The following is a 22,902-nucleotide window of genomic DNA, read 5'->3' on the forward strand; positions in this document are numbered from 1 at the left end:
GTTTAATAGATTTTGAAGTCTCTAAAAGTATTGTTGATACTTACACACAATGGTTAAGAATGGCTTTAACAACACTTGTAGGAATTTGTAACTCACAATTCAAAAGAGCTCAGTCACTGAAGCAACAGTGTTTTCAAAAGTTTTTTTTTTTCTGCAACAGTTTCAATCACTACAATAGCCTTCCCAAAATAATTATGAGGCAAAGCTCTTTCTCCCAGTCCAGAAGGTTCATTAAAGCCAGAGCAAGGCTGTTGTATACTCGCAACAAGACAAAATTTAAAGGATAAAAGACACACCTAACCATTTGAATGCCTTTTTAAATAGGCCTACAGCTACATAGAAGAGGTAAATTTTAATGTCAACAAAGGAGCATTTTTTCCTTTTGTTGAAAGTGATTTTAAAAAATGTTTTGAAATGAAAAAGTAATCTTCAGTCATCAGTAAAAAAATCATCAGTATCATGGAGTTATGAGATTTAAAAGCCATATTACACCTATTTCAGGGGTGTCTCTCTCATCCATTGACTACAGCTACATTCATTACCCCCTCCCCACCCCATCCCCAAATGTCTTTCACCTACTGACCACCTCACTTTACATTTTAACTGACTGGCTTTCTTTCATACTACTGGCCTCTGGCTGCTTTATTACTCCATCCAAGAAAAGCACAGACCATCTGCAGATGCTTCTTCTGAGGGGTAATTGGACCCAAAAGCTTTCAAAGAAGATTTGTTTCCAACTATTTGAGTTGGTCTAATGCAAGATACTGGATTTACCCAAAGAACCTTGTGTGCCCATACTATACCTATTACATTCTAATATATTAATGGTGCATGAACTATAAAGAAAACTTCACCTACCAATAGCTATGAAATCACAAATCTAGCATTGTGGGAAGTTCCTGGTGCAAGTTCTGGTCTTAGTGTTACATTATGTTAATACCTGACAAAATTCATTAATTGCTGACATCATCCCCAATTTACACTAATGTAAAAGTAGAACATCATTCTAACAGACTAAGAATAATGGGAATTACTTGAAGCAATTCCAGTAATTCAAAATACACTGTAAATACACTTACTGTTTAGCAATATGCTCCTTTCTAGTCCTCCCAATCCTTTTAGTTGCTTTTAACTATGTATCTTAATTTCATATGAACTCTTCTTGTTACCTCCTAAAAGGAAAAAGGAATTTAAAAATTGTCATCTAAAGCTCCTTATTTCAGGGACCAAAGTTGTGAAAATATTGATGTGAGTCCAGCCCTTAAAAGTAGCCTCCTTTTTAATTTTTTTTCCTCTCATAAGCCTATGTTGTTCAATATTAGTCTGACACAGACTTCTGCAGCTATGCTATAATCAGTCAAACTGCTTGGGTCAAAACCTACCTTCAGGTCTAGGTTTACCACTCCCATTCATATTGAGGCATATTATAATTTACTAATTTTTAAATAAGATGTGTGAAAACCTATCCACATTGAAGTTAATGAGAGTTTTGCCACATAATATTTATTTCAAATTGCAGTAGAAAAAGTATTTATATTCTCCTATGAGTTCAAAAAGAAAATCATAAAGGATATTAAACAATATACCTCTAAAAATACTATAAAATGGCAATAGCACTTTGCTGCATAAGCCTTAAAATCAATCAAATGCATGGAGTGTCTAAGTTAATGCTGCCACAGTGCTTATAACTTGTGCTTCTACTATTCAGCAAATATTGTCCTCTAAGAATGGATCTCACAATGCTGGGAGATGTTACATGGAAAAAAATAATTCAGTGATGTGAGCTAAAGATATAGCATGATAAGATTAGTGGAAGTTCACCAATATGACAACCTATTTTTAATGGAACACCTAGAAATTTGCTCGGTTCTACATACATCTTGGTAGAATATGGCCATCTTACTGGAAAATATTTTGTTTCTGTTTGTCTCCATTTCATACTTAATACAATTTTAACAAGAAGAAAGGAGGCATCTAAAATGCTAACATATTATGATTTTATATTAAAAGTGCATACTTACATGAATGTGTTGTGCAGTTCCTAATGATGCATATTAAAATATGTGATGGAAAAAAGAATATTATATGTGTGTATAGATGCATATGTATAATTGTACATAGCTGAATCTTTTCTATATGTGTGCATATATACACATACATGAAACATCTGTTTGCGCTTCTTCACAGACAGAGCCATAGGAGATAAATTCTACAATTGAAAATAACATTCTTATAATAGATTTTTTATGTAGAATACCTTGTATCAATAGTACCTCAATGATAAAACACAAATTAGCAAGCAGAATAATAGAAATAATAATGTATTATTTTGAGAAGGTGCTGCTTTAGACAATTAAAACCCAGAATACTGTCACTGTATTCTAGGTAGTGTGTGTGTGTTTATCATAACCCTTTTAATGAATGTGCTTGTATGTTGTATTCAGAAATTATTTATTTGTAGTTTATATAATATACATTATATGAACTGTGAAAGATAATTTATTAATTCTCATCTGTCTTGCAGTGGAAGCAGTCCCTTATGCTTATTTGAATGTTGAAGCACGCAATTATTAAAAAAATAGCATGCACTCAAAATGTAGGACAAAACTCATTTGTGTGAAGAGGACTGTTTTTCCTCAAAAGTACATTCTTAAATAAGAGAGATTGGAAATAAAAGGCAAACTGCACATTGAAGTAAAAGAACAGGAGCAGATGTCCTTTAGCAGTGTGTTTTATTGATTTATAAACACTCAGTCAGGCTACCTCATCTCTGCAGAGTAATTTAGATATGGGAAAATATCTGTGAAATATATTGATTGCATTATTGATTGAAAAGCCAATTGCTGTTGCACTCCTGTTTTACCATTTAAGTCCTGACACATTTTGACATATGAGCCAGCTGCGACTACTGCCTCGATTCTGCAATGAGATAATGTGAAAGCTGTCATAACCACTTCTATGTCAGCCTCGAGAATTTACAGTGTAGTAGTGCTGCTATTTAGCTTGTTCCTTAACCACCTGAATAATTAGGGTTTGTTAAAGCTTTTGCTCTTGCACATTTGGTTTATATATGTGCTGTTTTTATGTTTCCTCTCACACTGGATTGATATGTCACAAACAAAAGAAATGTAGAAACCAAGCTGTTATTATTCAAAGCTTATACATATGGGGATGATTGTTTCTGCTCAAATATTTTTCTCTTTCTCCATGAGGAATTTGGATTTTAGAACATTTCGCTGGGGAATTCTCACTTGTTACCAGATCAGTTTACTCTCAGCAGCAATAAATCAAGAAAGGACAGGAAAAAATCCACTACCTCCTATTTACAGCTCTGTTATTTATTTTGAAAAATTAACCTGTGGAAAATTTATTGTAAAGGATACTCACACACTCTCACACACACACTCACACTCACTCACACACACATACACACACACACTTACTTATAAATAATTTACAAATGTAATTACATGATATCCTTGATTTGAGACTAAAACAAATTAACATAATAAAAGGCTTTTCTGAACCCTTGTAAATACTAATAAATAAAAGGTTCCCATGAAATGCATCTCTAAAGAGACAAAAATAAACTTGCTTTACCATTTGCACAACTGAATTGACCCTGCTCTTATTTATGCAATCATAATGTATCTTAAAAGTCACTTCTTTGATGTGGATATTTTTCCAAATTATCTTGATTAATTTAATTTTATGAGATGCAGCACTCATCTTTTGCTGTCTAATTTTGTGACCCTTCAGCTAGGTCCAGATCCTGCTGTTTTAATCATATAAAACCATACAGTCACATTGATTTTAATAAGTCATGGATGGACACTAAGATCTGCAAGACTGGGTCCTAGTTTGACTATGGCTGGTCACCGTAGTTGACCAGTTGAATCATCCCTAGGTAAAGGGCCAAATGAGAAATAAGGCCCTTGGCTTCCGCACAGCAGTTATTTTCAGTCATCCTTTCTGATACAATTATTGTCTTGTCTATCTGAGAAGCGCTTGTTGGTTAAGAATGGAGGGGTCCAGTAAATTCTCTTGCATGAATGTGAAGTCCAACACTTGCCTACTTTACTTAACAATCAAATGAAAATGCTCCATAGTACCATTTAGCTAGACTGCTAGATATGGCCCATAACAAGAGCATGTAAAAGGCGTCTGTGAAACATGCCACAGCTTCACATTTTTGGTGGAATATGGTGTGAATCACAAGCTACTGTAGTGAGTGAGCAATATGGTACAATCTGATGCTTGATCTGACAACTGCTCTCCCTGTCACGCATGTGTGGCATGGAAAGAGGCATTTGTTGGGATTCCTTCACACCTTTAACTGAATGTCTGTCAGCTGCTTAATAGTCATTCTCCCTGACTTCCTGGATCCTTCCTCTCTCTGTTTCAACTTCACAGTTGGAACCTGTTGAAGAAATATTTGGGCAGAGAAGACAAGTCATTGTCTGTACCTCCTAAGGAGGCTATAAACCATAAGCCAGTTCAAATGGGTCAGGTAACCAGACTGGTCAGTACAGCTGTGTGTTTTAAAAGCCCCTCCTAAGCGGGGGGGTTGTACACTGATGCCTTTAACAGTCCTTGTCTCTTCACTGGCCACAGATATTGAGTCTGCAGGTCTTCTGTGGTCCTTTTCAGATCACTTTTTGAGATTGGGAAGAAATAATTCCACAGTGAAAAACTATCCACTGCCCAAAGATATAATTTTGCTTTCTTTTAGGACCCAGGCTGTTCATCTCAGCCAGCAGAAGTGCTAGTAATTTGCAACAGCATATCTAGCATGGGTACTGATAGACCGTGTCAAGCAGTAGATCCAAGAAGCTGTTAGTTAGCCTCTGGACTGCTCTCAAGATATGACAATTTGGGATTATTTGGGTACTGAGCTAATGAAGGTAGCCTTCATCTGGCATCTCATTCACTCATAAAAGAAGGGAGTTCAGCTGTGGGCCTGTATATTAGAAGACATTGGATCCAAATTGTAGGATATTTAAACAAAATGTTAAAAGGTCTGAAATAAACTTGAATCCAGTATGTTCCTTTTATTAAAATCCTCACTTTTCTTTGTTTGGTTTTGATACATAAACCCTTGGCAATAGAGTAAGACATGTTGCTCTTGCCAGTGAGTTAGAAAATATTTACTTTGGAATAAAGGTCTGCTACTTGCAAATGCCTTGACATTTACAGAGTATTTTTAGGGCATCTATTTTGTATGCAAACTTTAGATTACATTTAACAAAATTTAGCTTGTCAAGAAATGCAGGCATGAGATTACCATTTTCCATTGGTTATGAGAGAACTTTATGTAAAACCATGTTTTATAAGATTTCCATGTTGTTTGATTATTGCCTTCTATTTCGGTATTTCTATATACAAGTTAACTTATTTTGTTCTGATTACTTTTAGTCCTCTCAATACTAGATTCATTACAGCCACACTATATTGAATCATGATGAAGGGATAGATTAGTTTCTGGGGTGCACACCCAGACAGATGAATAAGAAGAACCTATCTTTAACCTTAGTAAGGACTAATCTAGAATCTGGGCCCCAGTGCACTGAGGTCACTACTTACATTTGGATGTAAGAATTGATGGATCGGAAATGGGTTTGGAAGGCTGGGAATAAGAGGAGCCTTGGCACTGGCTTTCTAATATGATGACTAGCTGAGTTGGAGGTTGTTGTAATTTACTACCACTGTAGGCCCAAAACAAAGTACCACATAGCTCTCCCACCTCCCCTGATGTAAAAACCTGGGGGAAACAAGGACTAGGGTATTTCTGAGGTATTACACCTCTTGGGATGGCACAACTTACACACTGCTTCTTGCCCAGAGCTATGCCTAAGGCACACTCTACCCCTAAAGGACTAGAGTGGAATCAAAATTACAATCGCATACTGTGGTCAGATTCTCAAGTCCATTACACCAGGTTTGATGCTATACTGGGATAATATAAATGTAAAGGAACTGAGAATTGGACCCTGGTTACTGAGGTAGTAAGTGAGATATGGCAGCTGCTGCCACTACAGAAGTATTTGGCATGTTGCAGAGGATCTATGATATTTCTATGAAAAGTGAACCACCTGAAAAATCAGGTTCTTTTAAAAAATGTTTATAGTGCTTAATATTTTGAATAAGATTGACTACAATAATGGCACTGAACTATGTCATGAGATGCTTTCTTTGAAGTCATCACTGACTTCATTCTCAGAAATTCAAGTCTTGGGAAAGGGTATTAAAATAACATCCCAAGATTTTGGCCTGAGATAGTATTAGGTTATCCAGAAGTAACAGAAGCTCTTAGGGCTTTTAAAATCAGACCTGTCAAAACAAATCTATCCCAACCATGCAGTTAGTCCAATGAAAGGTATTGCCCACAAAAATCCTTGTCTCTCACAAAACCTTAAAAATGTTTGAATATATGTCACAACTGTATTGGCAGGAAGATGGATTAGATAATCCCTAACTTTTTAATTCTAGAAACCCTCTGTCTCCTCCGCTGTGTACAATCACAGAGTCTAAAAGCTAAAGGAACATCAAGCTCCTCCATGTCCCTGGTAGATGATGAAGGAATATACAAGATGAAAGAAGAAAAACTTTCAGGGGAAAAAAGAGGACTTTTGCCTTTGATTTGGTTTTTTGCCTTTTGAACCAGAATATTTCTGAAAAGGGTTTGCCTTTTCCCAGCCCAGAGGTACAGCCCTCTATGAGGATGGTCCTGTTTTAGTTTCCAAAAGACCCATACTGGAAACCCTGGGTACATACTAAATTCATAAAGGATTCTGAAGAACTCAGACTTCCATAAAAAGCCTTCACTTTAACTTGGAAATGTGGCTTTGCTAATTATCTAACTCTTCCACCAACTGTCTGCAGTCATTGTAATCCCTTATTAGGGCTGGTTCAGGAAAACTCAGTGAAATCCAGATAAACCAGGAAGTGATGTTGAAAGTTCAGTAAGATCACTTCTCATCAATAAATGCTGGGTAGAATGAAGTTAATATTGCTGGACATTTTCTATGAATGTTTTCTTAATGTTAAAAGCAAACTCATTTTGGCTGTACTAGTCTCCTTTGTATTCTTTTTCCACAAACATTCCAGTGATTGCCTTCTGCTTTCATGAATGCCCATGGACACTGAATTTTACATTTGTACATAAATATTTTTACTGGAAGTGGTATATTTTCCAAGAGAAAGCTGAGGAATGGCTTAACAAGGTCTTCAAATACCATCCCAGGGGAAAAAAAATAGCTTCAAATAATGGAGGGCTCTCTAATCAAGCAGACAAAGGAAAGCCATCATTCAATGGCTAGAACCTGGTGCTGTTCAGAATAGGAATAACACATGGATTTTTAACAGGGAAAATAATAAACCACTGGAATAGTTTGCTAAGGAAAGTGGTAGAAGTTTCAGAACTTAACACTGTAAAATAACTGCATGTCTTTCTGAAAAATTAGATCTAACTTGTGGCCAAAAGTTATATCATGACGCAAAAAATACTTGTTTAAATTCTGTGGCCTGAGTGCTACAGAAGGTCAAGTTGGACTAAACTATCTGGCTTTATGTGCTTCAAACCCGTGAATACTTTATAGTGGGACACTGCTTGACAATGGGGGACAGAGGTGTCCACAGTCTGTTACCAGAGTCCTGACACAAGGCAATTAAATTAATCCAACCATACCCCTCAGAGCTAGAAGAGAGAATACACACTTAATACAATCTTGGCTTTCTAAATAGTCCAAACAAAAAATATTTAACCCACAAAGAAGTATTATTTTTTTCAAAAATAAAAAAAATACCTTGATAAAGTTTATATGATGCAGTAATGTATATCTAGATCACAAAATTGCTCTCCCTGGGAGCAGCACCTTATGTTGCTCTCTGTGGGCCACCTACTGGACTGAAAACCCTGTAGTCATGTCCACGTAGCAGTTCAGGTGGACTAATTAACAAGTGGGTATGCCAACTGGAAAGCACATTTAGCAGAGCTAATTATTTCACCACCATTTAGAGGAGGCTATACTGTGGGTAAGGCAGCTTGTGCAGGGTTAGGCAATATGTTTGAGGGCTGTGCTCCCAGGCACAGTACTTTTGCAGTCTAGACATAACCCAACTTTTACCAGTACATTAAGGTTTCAGGATCTTTGCAGCTTCTCCTCTTGAAGGTTAGATTCATTATGCTTGTCCAGTCAGAAAACAGAAAAAAACTAATTTTGTAGCATTTGCGAGATTCACTGATGAACCAACAGAGCACAGATTTTGAAATTCTTAGATAACTTTTCAGGAACTGATGGGTTGTCAGCAAGAAAGATACAGAGGCTAAATATTTTTAAGTGTCTTATTTAGTTATCCGTGGAACTGATCCAGCACCCAAGCACAGTATTAGAGGGCATGGAGCTTAAACTGACAAGCTCCACTGCAAAACATGGGTTGAAAAGTCGTAGAGATTTTGGATGACCCAAAGCACCAAGTCCCCTGTTACACATTAGCATGGGGCCACACAGCCCCATCAGCACCTGATAACCCCTCCACTCTCACCCCAAGCCAAAATGAGCCTCGGATTCTCCCAAGTGGGGTCCACTTTCCTTCATCTGGTGCAGATGATGGGAAGTGGACCTCCCCCCCCGCCTACCAATACACATGAACATCCCCAACAGCCAATCCTTTTTATTGATTTTGTTTGATTCAACCGTATCTATAAAAAAGAACAAGCCTCCATCTCCACTCTATGCTCAGCTGAATGCACTTGAGGTTTCTGGGCATTTTTACACATGCATGCATCGCAGCACTGGGCACTTTGAAAAGTGCCTGGTGCTGCAGTGCATATAATTCCATAAGCAGCAAAATGCATGTCAGTGCTGAGAAAATGGTGGCGGTGTGGTTTTGAACTAAAACAACTCAAAGGTGTTTTAGTTCAAAAGTGCACCACTGCCATTTTTTGTGTGTTAACTTACATTTTGCCACTTATACAACCGCACACGGTGCAGTTCAGTTCGCCTCAGCTCACATGCAGGCCAGACTTGGTTAAACAAGTCTGCTCTGAAGCAGCAGATCTCTAGTGCGTCACTAGAAAAAAAGTATGTGTATAAATGGCCTTTTTGTTTGGGCTCTGCAGTACGATGCAAAATGGTTCCTCTTGTTACTGTTAAGCAGGTCTTTCCAAATGAAGCAAAAAATTTGGGGGCCATGTTGCCTTCCACACTTAGTACATCTCATTGTTTCCTTTCCCCCCTCCCCCTCCCCCCTTAGCATTTTCCTTGATAATAAAAAATTTCATGCGGTGAGATGACTTTTTACCAGCAAAACATTCCAACCTGTGTGGTGTTGGGGGTTTTTTTGCTCACCTACTTTGATGCCTGCTGTGTAGATGACCCTTTTTTATGTATTTAACTCTGCAGCCTGAGCCTTCATGATTTCTGTCCCCTATACATTTGAACAGTCTTTTCTAGGGACATGTCTCCTTCACACAATAATATTTTTGGTAATTCAGTGCCTTCAATGCTACACATAATCCTATCTTTAATCAGAGAGTCTAGCAAGTTCCCACAAGCAGAGTTCTTACTCAGTCTCTTTGGTTCAGGCACATACTGATATATACTGTCTCTTGTTTGTTTGCATATAAAAACTTCTGTGTCTTTCAAGGGTCTCATTGTTTTTACCTCTCAAATTTGGACAGTATTATACTTAGTGGCATAGTTTGGCCTTCTTCACAAGTAAAGGTATTACAAACAGCCAAGGCTTCCTCCTGTATAACATGGAAGAAGGTCATAGGATCATAGGAAAGTAGGGCAGGAAGGGACCTGAAAGGTCATCTAATCCAGCCCCTAACTCAAAGCAGGATTATCTTTAACTGAACCATCCAAACTAAGCGTCTGTCCAATCTGCTCTTGAAAGCTTTCAAAGATGTAAATTCATAATTTCTCAAGATAGCCTGTTCCAATGCTTGACCACACTCAAAGTCAGAAAATTCCTCCTAACCTCCAGCCTATTATTTTCTGCTGCAGTGTGAGGCCGTTGCTCCTATTCCTGTCCGCTACGGCGACAGAGAAAAGCCCATCTCTATTCTTTGACAACTGCTATCAAATTCCCCCTCAGTCTTGTCTTCTCCAAAATAAATAAACCTAGTTCTTATAGCCTTTCTTCATAAGGCTGGCTTCCCAAGCTCCTAATAATTTTTGTTGCTCTGCACAGAAGTCTTTCTAAACTGTTCACATCCTTCTTGGAGTATGGGGCCCAAAACTGGACACAGGACTACAGTATTCCGGATGAGACCTCACCTGTGCTTAATAAGATGGAAGAATCATGTTCCCTGATTTGTAAATGACACTCCTGTTAATACAACCTAGTATTCTGTGGCTTTTATTTGCACACTGTTGGCTCTTATTTAGCTTATGATTCATTACAACCCCCAGGTCCTTGTCTGCAGTACTGCATCCTAGCCAGTCATTTTTTACGTCTGCCCCTTGTGGCTATTAAGTACCACTCAAACTTTTGTCTGAATGCACTCCAGTTCTCTGCTAATTTGCCCAACAACAGAAGGGCAGGTGAAGGTTACAAAACTTTCACTGCCAACTTTCTGTTTATTTAGATTATAACTATGCAGGAAGACCATCCACAGTGGTCCCTGCCCATGTATCTGTGCTGCATCACTTCTTCTCAGTATCAAACTACTTTTTCATCTTGGAACTAAAATTCTTTCAAGTTCTTTCTTGTTCACCACTTCTGACACTATGTGGCAACCCCTGTGTTCAATCAGCACAAGCATACATGAATGAGAACTAAACAACAAACTTGAATTGTGGAGCAGTAAGTAACCTCTGTGGGCCCTTTGTCTAGTTCCAAGAGAGGATCCAGGGTCAGGGGCAGAGAGTGGAACAGTGTGTTTGCATCCCTTTGGCCATTCACATTGGCATCCCCAACTGATCTGAGCACAGGGGGAGCCAGAAAGCTGCACCTACCTGAACCATGAACTGCAACTATGTTGGGTGCCAGACTTGGCCATGGACAACAGTGACAGGCAGGCTTCTCCTTTCAGTGCCTGCTCTCTGCCTATCCTTCCCCCCTCAGGTGTTCCCCACTGGCTGGGAGCAGGTGCTAGAAGTAGGAACATTCACCATCCCTGGCTGACATAGCTATTGAGGAAGACCAGAGCTGCTCCTGCCCCACTCCTGCCCTGCAATGCAAGTGCCTCTCTGCATAGATGCTTCCTGCATCAGCTAAGGAGTGGCCATGGCATGCAGATTCCTCCTTTCAGCCCATGCTCCCAGCCAGTGGGAGACAGTAGGGAACATGGGGTGAGTTGGGAGTCAGGGCTGGAAAAAAGAAATGGCATGGTGCTGCTGCTGCCCTTGGCTGAGACCTGCTCCCCACACAGCCACTTCCTCAGCTGGAACAGGGCAAGAGCAGCTCTGGGACCCTTCCCTGAGGTTAGATGAGAACAGCCTCAGCAATACTGGTGAAGGTCAGGTTCCCCCTCCACCCCTTGATATGTCCACTCCCTGTCCTGCTTCTCAATGGGTGCATCTACACATGCCCTTGACTGCATAGTTGGTGCTGCACAGTCATTTAGTACTAAAGCAAGTACTAAATGCCTGTACAGTAACCCCCAGAACTGCACAGTTCCAATGGCACACAGCTTGTTTTCAACCATACTGTGCAGTAGCAATGAACTACTGTCCAGTACCTTATTGCTACTGTGCAGTAGTGGTGGCATCACAGTTAGTGCCCACCAATGTTACATCACCGTAGTGACAAGCTATATCACCATAGCTCATCGCTACAGCATTGTAGCACCTTGTGTAGATGCACCCAGTGTTTGTCACTGATCCAGGGACTCCAGCCACTCCACACAGCCATCCCCCCATGGTCTAAAGGGTAGTATGCCGCACCCCCTTTTAGTAAATGCTGAATCCACCCATGCCTGGCTCTAAATAGCCACTTAAATGAGGAACCGTCTCCCTATTACCAACTTCCTCAGTCTCCTTCATTAGGGATCATGCCTAAATTATAACTTCTAGCACTACAGCCTGGTTTAAGTGACACCTTCTTTTATATACCAATGAAAGCAACTTCATGTTTACAGAACACATATCCTAGTTCTCTCCGAATACTAAAACATCTTGTGGTGACACAATACATATCCTAGTTCTCACTTGATACTACACGCTGGGCACATCTACACATTCATTAATTCACTTTGGCTAATGTGCATTAAATTTAGTACCTCAATTGTGAGGTACTAGAAAAAGACGCATTAACTTATTTTAATAGACATTAGTGAAAGCACACTTTTTTTTGACACTTTAATATGCATTAAAATAAGCTACTGTACATTAAAGCTCATGTGTAGACATGCCCACTAAGTGGAAAAACATATTTACCAGGTTATCCTGATCTCATCAGTCACTCATCTGTTGGCCTTCTAAGGAGTCTGCATAGCCTAACATTGTTAGGCTAACAGCATAACTTTCCGAACACCTTCTAAGTAGGCCTGTACGAAATGGCTAGTATTCTCTTCGGATTTGGATTCAGCTGATTTGGGAGACAGTGAATCAGTTTGGTGATTTGAATCACTGTCCCAAATAGGCTGCTGATGAATTTCTGAATCACACAGACTGCCCCCCCAGCTCCCTCTCCCAGCCCCAGCAATCTCCCAGACCGCCCCACTCAGCCCAGCTCCTGGCACTTTGAAGAACAAAAAGCCCCAACTCACCAGATGCTGCCAGGCTGGGGGGTGATGCCCACTGCCCTCCACTGCCCTATGCTGTGTGAAGGATTCTGCATGAGCCCCCTGACTCCCCCTGCTGCTCTCCCAGCCCCCACATGGCTACTTTGCCCACCCCAGCTCCAGCCCTTTAAGGAACCTCCCCCGCAAACCCTGGACTCACTGTTTCCTGCCCGGCAGGGGGTCATGGTTGACCACAAGATGAACATGAGCCTTCACTGTGATGCTGCAGCTAGTAAAGTGAGCAAAACACTGGCTTGCTTCCATAGATGCTTCTCAAGCAGATCCTGGGACGTCATTCTCCCATTGTATTCAGCCTTGGTGAGGCCGCAGCTGGAGTACTGCCTCCAGTTTTGGGCTCCACAATTCAAAAAGGATGTGAAGAAGCTTGAGAGGGTGCAGAGGAGAGCCACACGCATGATCAGAGGGCAGGAAAACAGACCTTATGATGAGAGGCTGAGAGCAATGGGCTATTCAGCCTGGAAAAGCGCAGGCTCAGGGGTGATCTGGTGGCCACCTTTAAGCTTATCGGGGTGCTCATCAGGATCTGGGGGAATGACTGCTCACCAGAGCTCCCCAAGAGATGACAAGATTGAACAGTCACAAACTCCACTGTGACCAGTTCAGGCTGATCGTAAGAAAGAACTTCTTCACTGTCTGAGCCCCGAAGGTTTGGAACAGACTGCCACCTGAGGCGGTTCAAGGACCCACTTTGAACTCCTTCAAAATGCATTTAGATGCTTATCTTGCTGGGATCCTATGATCCCTGATGAATTCCTGCCCCTGGGGTGGGGGGCTGGACTCCATGATCCTCCGGGGTCCCTTCCAACCCAAATGTCTATGAAATCTATGAAATCCCTGCTGCCCCCCACTGCCCCACGCTGCATGGGGAGCTCTTTCATGAGCCCTCCAAAGCCCCAAGGCTGATGCAGGGGCTGGTGAGTCCCGTAGTTTTTTGTTTTTTTTTTCCTAAAGGGTCAGAGCTGGGGTGTGCAGAGATCCCCATGCAGTGTGGGGTGCAGCAGGAATTGCCCCCCTGCCCAGCAGCACCCGGTCAGTAGGGACTTTTTTTTTAAAGCACCGGGAGCTGGGGTGGGCAGGGCAGCCATGGGGGTGGGGCTAGGACAGCAGGTGGGGATTGGAGGGGCTGGGGGAGCAGGCAGGGGATGGGGCCAGGCAGGGGTCCCCCCATGGTCCCCTACCCCCTCCTATAGCCCCCCTTCCCCACCCGCTACTTGCCAGCTCCAAGTCCGGCTCCAGCTCCCTTCTGCAGTGGGCAGGGACTGCCCAAATCATTGAATTTTTTCCAAAGATTCACAGAGCTTCAAATACTTTCAGACCTTTTTATTGGTCCCCTGATTCAATTTGGATTTGGAGATTCGGCCACCAAATTGGGCCAAATCTCCTCTGAATCGAATCAGCACCTGAAGCTTCACACAACCCTACTTCTAACGTATGCCAACATAAATGATATATTATGATGCCTACTTCTAGTGAGGCCTGCTTTGGTCAGCACTTCCAGCAGTGTTTTTGAGTGATCTGTATACATACTGAGCAGCAGGGATCCTGATTTTCTCTGGATTATTCAGTTAAAAAAGTAACTTTAAATCCAGATTTTCCTATGATTTAAATGAAGGACCACACACACACACACACACACACACACACACACACAATATAAAAGTGATGTTTTATTTTAATCATGGAAAAATGTGGATGTGAGGTTACATTTTTTAACCAAAAATTGGGGATTTTTTTTTTTAAATCAGAGAAAATTAGGATCCCTGATGATCAATGATTGTATTAATCCATAATCCAGCAAGGCCCACAGAGGCGGCATTTTTCTCAGAGGGAAAACAATGAAACCCTATCCAGCTGCAAAATTCCCCTGGCATTTTTCTGCAAGATCTGAGGTGTTAATCCTGTTGTCTGACCAAATTACCAACTCAGATCATTGCATTCTGACCAACTTAATATCTCTTTCAATTTAAAATGAATGCAGCACTAATCATTTCCTCCTTTAAATGCTGTGTAACTCCTGCTGTGTGCTCCTAAACATTTAACATGTTTCATTCCCAGAGATAATTTAGTATTGAATGAAATGATATCTGAGTAAAGTATATCAATTAGTAGGGCAATATGTGATGTTTTAAAATAAAATGACAAGAATTTCTTTTGCACTTGTTCATTTTGATTATAATATCCTTTTTTTTTCAATTACATATTATGTTGGTCCATATATTTAATGCTACACAATAACAATGGGATAATGGAATATAGCTTATCTTCAACATAAACAAATATTTTCTATAGGCCACATTGCTTTTAACAAACTTTTTTTCTACAATGTTCTGGGAACAGTCAGATCCTTTCTATGATACCTCCAAAGATGTTTACAAATGGTGAGATAAATAATGAGTTAATGATGTGCTGTAGACAAGTAGACAAGTCTAACGGAAGGGGGAATTTGAACAATGCAGGCCATCAATGCTTATGAAAACTTAAGCACAAATGTTAAGGCACAGTTTTGACAGGAAGTACATGTTTTTACCCTGCACTTGTTTTTTCATAAACAATGAAGTCAAATTACGCTGTTAGTTATACTCATACTCCTCTAATAATAATGGAGTAAAATGTCCAATTGATGGAAATATTAGTCTTAATTTTTTTAATGACCAAACATGTACATGAGAAATTATCTTTCATACCAACATGAATTGGGTATATATGGACCAAAAATCTATGGCCCTGTGTTTTTACTTAGAAAGGGATTCATCTTTCTTAGGGAAGCCTATGTCAGAAACCAATTGAAGCAACCAATGCAACATCAAGTTTTAATTTATACATCATGTAATGGACTCCTAATTATAGATATACTTCATGCGTTTCTTTGTTATGAAAATGAAATACTTATGAATTCATTAGATGTATTCACATGGATGTGTGTCAATTTATTGTCATTTGTAATCCAATCTTCCAAAGAAAATTCTATCAAATGCTTTCTGTTACGTTAGGAGGTTTACATTGTTGTGCTCAGCAATTGGTAAGTCATGAAAGACTTGTTTTCTTCTAATTTACTGAAATGACATTCAAGAAATTGACTTACTAGGGTTCATAGTTATTCTGAACAGAACCCCCCCCCCCACCTGATCTGGTGAATTTTTAAGCAAAAAAAAATAAATTCTACAGAGTAGGTATACATATGTATCATGAAAATACATTTGCAGCTCACTTAGACCTCTATTTACAGATTTATATGGTTGTAGGTGTAAATCTATATATATTTTTACTTACAGTATCTGTGTTATACAATATCATTTCCTATATATTTAAACCTCAGAAACTAGTTGCTATGTTATAAAGAAAATATTAAGAAAAATATTTTAAAAATTATAATAATTTACTCCAGAAAATTTTCCAGCTAGGTTTGATTTTCCTGAGATGCCTAGCATCAGAATATGGCACGTCACAGGTTACGTAACTTGCATTTTACTTTAAAAGCACCTAGCCTTTTGTAGCTGATGAAAACTTTATGTTTATCAATTTTTAAGTAAATATAACACACAAAACATAACCAAAATTCATTAAAACCTGAGCTATTTATACAATAGATTTCATTCTACCACAAAGTTAAAATGTCCTTTATAAATGACAGCTTTAACCTGAAAAATAAATCGACATTGCACAACTTATTTTGCTAATCTCTGGAAAAAACTGCTTGCTATTAAGAAATAAAGGATGACTAAGATATTGTCTATGTTTTTGCCTGAATGTTTCTCTCTTCCACCTAATATTTTATTATTAAAATCATCTTCCTTTATCACCATTTTTACCAGGAGTCTTTTCAATTTTCTGAAATCTCTTTCCATAAAAGGTTTGGATTGCTCATGATCACTTTCAAGTCATCAACTTCAGTTCAGCATGTTTCTGCCTACTGGCTCATAGGTTCATAGATTCATAGATGCTAGGGTCAGAAGGGACCTCAACAGATCATTGGGTCCAACCCCCTGCCTAGGCAGGAAAGAGTGCTGGGGTCAGATGGCCCCAGCAAGATGCCTATCCAGCCTTCTCTTAACAACCTCCAAGGTAAAGGAAAGCACCACCTCCCTTGGGACCCCATTCCAAATTTTGGCCACCCTTATGAAGAAGTTTTTCCTGATAGCTATACTAAATCTGTTCTCTGTCCATTTGTGACCATTGTACCTTGTCACCCCAAGAGGCCCCCTGGTAAACAGAGCATCTCTGATCCCTTGCTGCATCCCCCTAATGAATTTGTAGGCAGCCACAACATCACCTCTCAGCCTTCCCTTGCGGAGGCTGAAGAGGTCCAGGTCCCTCAGTCGCTCCTCATACGGCTTGTCCTGTAAGCCCCTAACTATACAAGTGGCTCTCCTCTGGACCCTCTCAAGTCTATCAATATCCTTCTTGAAGTACGGCACCTAAAACTGGATGCAGTACTCCAACTGCAGTCTGACCAATTCTGCATAGAGGGGAAGTATCACCTCCTTGGATCTATTTGTCACGCATCTGCTGATGCATGATAAAGTGTGGTTAGCTTTGCGGATGATTTGGTCACACTGATGAATCATGTTCACCTTGGAGTCCACTATGACTCTGAGATCCCTTTCTGCTTCTGTGCTGCTTAGAGGGTCACTTCCTAGCCAGTAGGTGTGCTGGATACTTTTGTGCCCTAGGAGCAGCACTCTGCACCTGTTCTTGTTGCTCTGCAACCTGTTGTGTACTGCCCACTTTTCTAACCTGTCCAGGTCTTCCTGCAATTGTTCCCTACCCTCCAGGAATTGTTCCACAATTTAATATTGTCTGCAAACTTGGACAGAGTACACTTCACACTCACATCCAAGTCACTGATGAAGATATTGAGGAATACGTGTTCAAGGACCGAACCCTGTGGGATCCGACTACTCATATCCTTCCAGGTCAATACCGACCCATCTACTACCACTCTCTGGGTCCAACCGCTAAGCCAATTTACCACCCAGCAGACCATGTAAACATCTATGTCAGAGCCTCTTAATTTATTTATGAGAATGGGATGAGATACCATATTGAAGGCCTTGCTAAAATCCAAGTAAATGACATCCACCTTTACTCCTGCATCTAAGCGACTTATGACCCTGTCATAAAATGAAACCAGATTGGTCTGTCATGATCTACCTGCTATGAATTCATGCTGGTTGCCCTGCTGCATTATTTTTTCCACTGGATTCCCACAAATATGATCCTTCATAATCTTTTCAAAGACCTTTCCAAGGATGGAGGTGAGACTGACTGGCCTATAATTACTCAGAACCTCCTTCCTCCCTTTCTTGAAAATAGGGACCATATTGGCCCTTTTTCAGTCTTCCAGGATGTGACCCGAGCACCGCAAGTGCTCAAACATCCATGCCAGTGGTTCTGCTATGACACCGGCCAATTCCTTCAGTACTCTTGGGTGCAGGTCATCCAGGTCTGCTCACTTGAGCACATCCAGTCCATCGAAGTGACTCTGCACCAAGTCAGCGCCAACAGGTAGTGGGCTGGTGTCCCTGTGATGCCCAACTAAGAACCCATTAGGAGACTTATCTTAACCCCTGTTCAAGAACACTGAGGCAAAAAACTCATTGAATATCTCAGCCTTGTCCCCCCACTAGTTGCTCCTTCTTGTTCAGTAGGGCTCCTATGCAGCTCTGCACCCTCCTTTTACTCTCTACCTACCTAAAAAAAGACTTTTGTTGTCTTTAATTTGTGTTGCCAACCTCAGCTCTGTAGTTCCTTTGGTCTTTCTGCCTCCCTGCAAGTGCAGGTCAAGTAGGTATTCTTCTCCTTCATAGCTTTCCCCTACTTCCACTACCTATATGCCTTCTTTTTTGCCCTTAGGCTCCCCTGGATTTCCCTGCTTAGCCAAGGAAGTTTTTTGGCTCCTTTCCCCCTTTCCCTTCATACTGGGCTCATCTCCCTCTGCTCCAGAAGAAACACTTTCTTTAAGAACAACCACCCTTCCTGGACTCCTATCTCACCAATACTCCTATCCTGCAGTGCATTGTTGACTAGACTCCTGGGGACACTGAAGTTAGCCTTCCTAAAGTCAAGTACTTCCACCCTATGCCATATGCTGAATTTGATTGATTGGTGGTCACTATCCCCAAGGAATCTGTAGCTCCCCTACCAGGTCATCTTCCATAGCCAACACCAAGTCCAGTAAGGCATTCCCCCTAGTGGAAACATATACCTCCTAGACTGTATGGCATCTGAGAGCTGCCCCAAGAATTCCAAGTCTAGCTTTCCCTCGTGGTGTGGTGGTCTGTAGTAGACCCCCACTACCAAGTCCCTTTCCTCATGACCTCCATGTGTCCTAACCCACAATGCCTCAACTCTCCTACTCTGATTCCATTTTGATTAGGGAAGATGTATTATACTCCTTGACATAGAGAGTCACTCCACCACCTTTCCTTCTTACTCTTTCCCTTCTGTAGAACCTGTAGCCCTCAATATGGAACACCCAGTCAAGGGTAGGGTACCACCAGGTTTCTGTTAGCCCCACTAAATCAAAGTTATTATCTGCAAACAGGAGTGTGAGTTCTTCCTGCTTGGTATAGAGGCACTTGAGCCCTCCAAATGGTGCTTTGGTGCCCCACCCCCACCCTGTTCTGATGCCCAACGGGCCCCTTAGTACTTACCTGGGATGTACTATTGTGCGTCTCACAGTTTGCAAGTTCTAGACTCTCTCCATCTCCATCTCCTGTTCCTTCTCTAGCATCCGGTTCTCTTGCCTACAGTTCTTGCTTGGTTGTTCTCACTTGGCTTAAAATGTATCAGGTGCAAAATACTTTCATTGCCACTAAATGCAATGAGAATAGAAACTGCCTGCCAAATTGAGCACAATGGGCATAACAAATCTTCATTGTTTTTCATGTTGTTCCATGCTTCCTGGCATGAGCTCCCTGGTTCAGGCTTTCTTCCATTGCACTCCCTATCTCCAAAGCTGTCTTTCAGTTCCCTCTGCCATAGACATTCAATGAAGTGTTACTAAGTATTCCTATCTTGTTTATCTTATGAGCAATTCTATAATCAAGCTAAACCCCACTAAATAATTTATATTCAATTTATATAGCATATAAATAATTATATAGCATATTGTCTTTATTTATTCTGCCCCTTAGCTGGTATCTAACTTGCTATCATCATCTATTACATTTGTCTAATATAGGGCCCAAGTCCTATATTCCATGCACAAAATAACTTTAGGGTTGTTTGTTGTAGCCGTGTTGGTCTAAAGATATAAGCAGACAAGGTTCTTTAGATACCAACTAAGTAATTCAAAAATTATTCTTTGCAAGTTCTCAGGTACAAACACCTTTCTTCAGGCACAGGGAGAGTATGTTGTTTCTTTGTGTTCTCTCCTGGGTAGAATGAAAGCCAGTATGCAAAATTCAGATCTGTGAAAATGCAAATGCATGGCAGGGAGGATCAGAGGCCCTGTGAGACAATAGGTGAGAGAAAGGTAGTGGGGTAGGGAAAGGGGGAAGAATGTAGCTGGTAAAATGCAGGCAGGTTACCTGAGGTTATCAGATGGCAAGCAGGTTACAATATGCCAAAAGCCAATGCCTATATTTAGTCCATGATTTTTTGTATCCAGGAGATTTATGAAGTGACGTTAGTAGGCTCTATGAATAGGGGTGTAGGTTGTAGCCGTGTTGGTCTAAGGGCATAGGCAGACAAGGTTCTTTGGATAAATCTGATATCTTTTATTATACCTAAGATATATTGATGACATCATCATTTGGATGGAAAACCTGCAATCTCTGATTGAGTTCCATCAGAAATTCAACAATCATCACGCCTCTGTCCAACTATCTCTTGAGTACTCCAGCACCAACATCTCCTTTTTAGACACAATGATCAGTATCCAGAATGGTAAAATACAGACCACATTATACAAGAAACCCACAGACCAACATACATATCTGCACAGAACCAGCGATCATCCTAAACACACCAAGAAAGCTGTGGTTTACAGCTAAGCCCACAGATACCACTGAATTTGCACTGAGTAGAACACCTGGAATTGCCACCTCACAAATCTTTCAAAGGCTTTCATGCAACAAAGGTATTCCTCCAAAGAGATAGATCACACATTTGAAAGAGCCACCCGAATACAATGTGAAGAATTGCTGCAGTACAGAAAGAAAACTCCCACAAATTGCAAACCACTCATTATGACATATCACCCCCCTCCCAAACCTGTATGGAAAATCCTCAAACAATTGCAACCCATACTCGAAAGAGACCCAATTCTTAAAGAGATCTTCCCAGAACCACCCATCCTAACCTTCAAATAAGCACTGAACCTCACTAACCTCATCACCAGAAGCAAACTTCCTATGGCCCAAAATGCACTGAATGGATCCAGATCATGTCATAACAAGACATGCAAAACCTGCCAACATATGTCCACCACCCCCACACTTACTACTCCAGAACCATCTTACTACAACAGAACCATCAACATTTCTGGACCTTACAGACACACCTCCAGAAATGTAATATATCTCATCCAAATCACCAAATGCCCTAATGGAAAATATGTAAGAGACACCAAACAACAACTGTGCACCAGAATGAAAATGCACCAGAAATCTATTAAAGACAAGAATACACTATTACCAGTGGGTGCACATTTCTCACAAGAAAACCGCTCTCTCTCCAATCTCTCAGTTCTGATCCTCAAAGGGAATTTACAAAACACTTTTCCCAGATGAGCCTATGAACTTCACTTCATCAAGCTCCTGAATACTAAAAATCATGGACTAAATATAGGCATTGTATTTATGACACACTATAACCTGCCTGACATCTGACTTCCTAGGTACCTCTCCCCTATTTACGTGCTACATTCATCCCCTTCTCCTCTCTTCTCCGCCATCCCCTCACTCCCCAGCCTGTCTCTCACCCACTGACTGCTCAATTTACATTTTCACTGACTGGCTTTCTTGCCATGCATACCAGCCTTTGGCCTCTTTACATGCAGGAAGAGCACACAGAGTTTTTAAACCCGAAGGCTTGCTAAGAACATTTTTTCCAACTATTTAGTTGGTCTAATAAAAGATATCAGATTTACCCAGAGAACCTTGTCTGCCAAGGCTCTATGCACGTGTTTTGTAAATTCCCCTTGAGGATTAAAACTGATAGATTGGAGAGAGAGTGGTTATCTTGTGAGAGGTGTGCACCCACAGGTAGTTTATTTATTTTTTTTTTACTTTGGTAGATTTTCTTTGTGCGTTCATTCTGTTCCACAGTTGTTGTTTGGTTTTTCCTACATATTTTCCATCTGGGCATTTAGTGCTCTGTATTAAATGTATTAAATTTCTGGAGGTGCAGGTGTAATATCCAGGACTGGTGATGGTTCTGTTGTGGGGTGTAGTTATTGTGGGAGTAATGGAGATGTATTGGCAGGTTTTACACATTTTGTCCCAGCATGGCCTGGATCCATTCAGTATGCTTTGAGCCATTGGAAGTTTGCTTCTGGTGACATGGCTGGCAAGGTCCGATGCTGTTTAGAGGTTGGGATGGATGGTTCTGGAAAGATCTCTTTAAGAATTGGGTCTTCTTCTAGTAGGGGTTGCAACAGTTTGAGGATTTTATATGTGAGGTCTGTCATAACTAATGGTGTGCCATTTGTGGGGATTTTCTTTATGTATTACATCAATTATTCATGTGGTATCTGGGTGGCTCTTTCAAAAGTATAATCTATCTCTCTGGAGGATTGTCCTTGTCCCAGCTAATAAGTTCTTTGGGACTTTGTATAGCACTATGCAAATCTATAATTACATAAATATTAAATAACAAATAATAATAATATCTCTTAATAAAGCCATCCAAACTAGTCCCATCTCCAACAGCGATCAGTAAAATACAGAAAATTAGTAAAGGAAACTGGACTTGACTCAGTCTTTGTGACAGTATTATGAAGAAGCAACTCTAATAGCATTCGACAATGAGAATGTAAATGTTTGAACCTAATTTTTTCATTAAAAAACTTTTTTTTGAACAGTAATGTGTTTTCAAAGAGAAGCAGACTTGACCAAATTCCACAAAAGATCGTTTTTAAGTGACAATGACAGGTACCTTAACTGGGAATTCAATATATTCTACAGGACATTAATTGTCGAACA

Source organism: Gavialis gangeticus, unplaced genomic scaffold, assembly GCF_001723915.1.
Source record: "Gavialis gangeticus isolate Ggan-Ray unplaced genomic scaffold, GavGan_comp1, whole genome shotgun sequence".
In the NCBI taxonomy this organism is placed as follows: domain Eukaryota; kingdom Metazoa; phylum Chordata; order Crocodylia; family Gavialidae; genus Gavialis; species Gavialis gangeticus.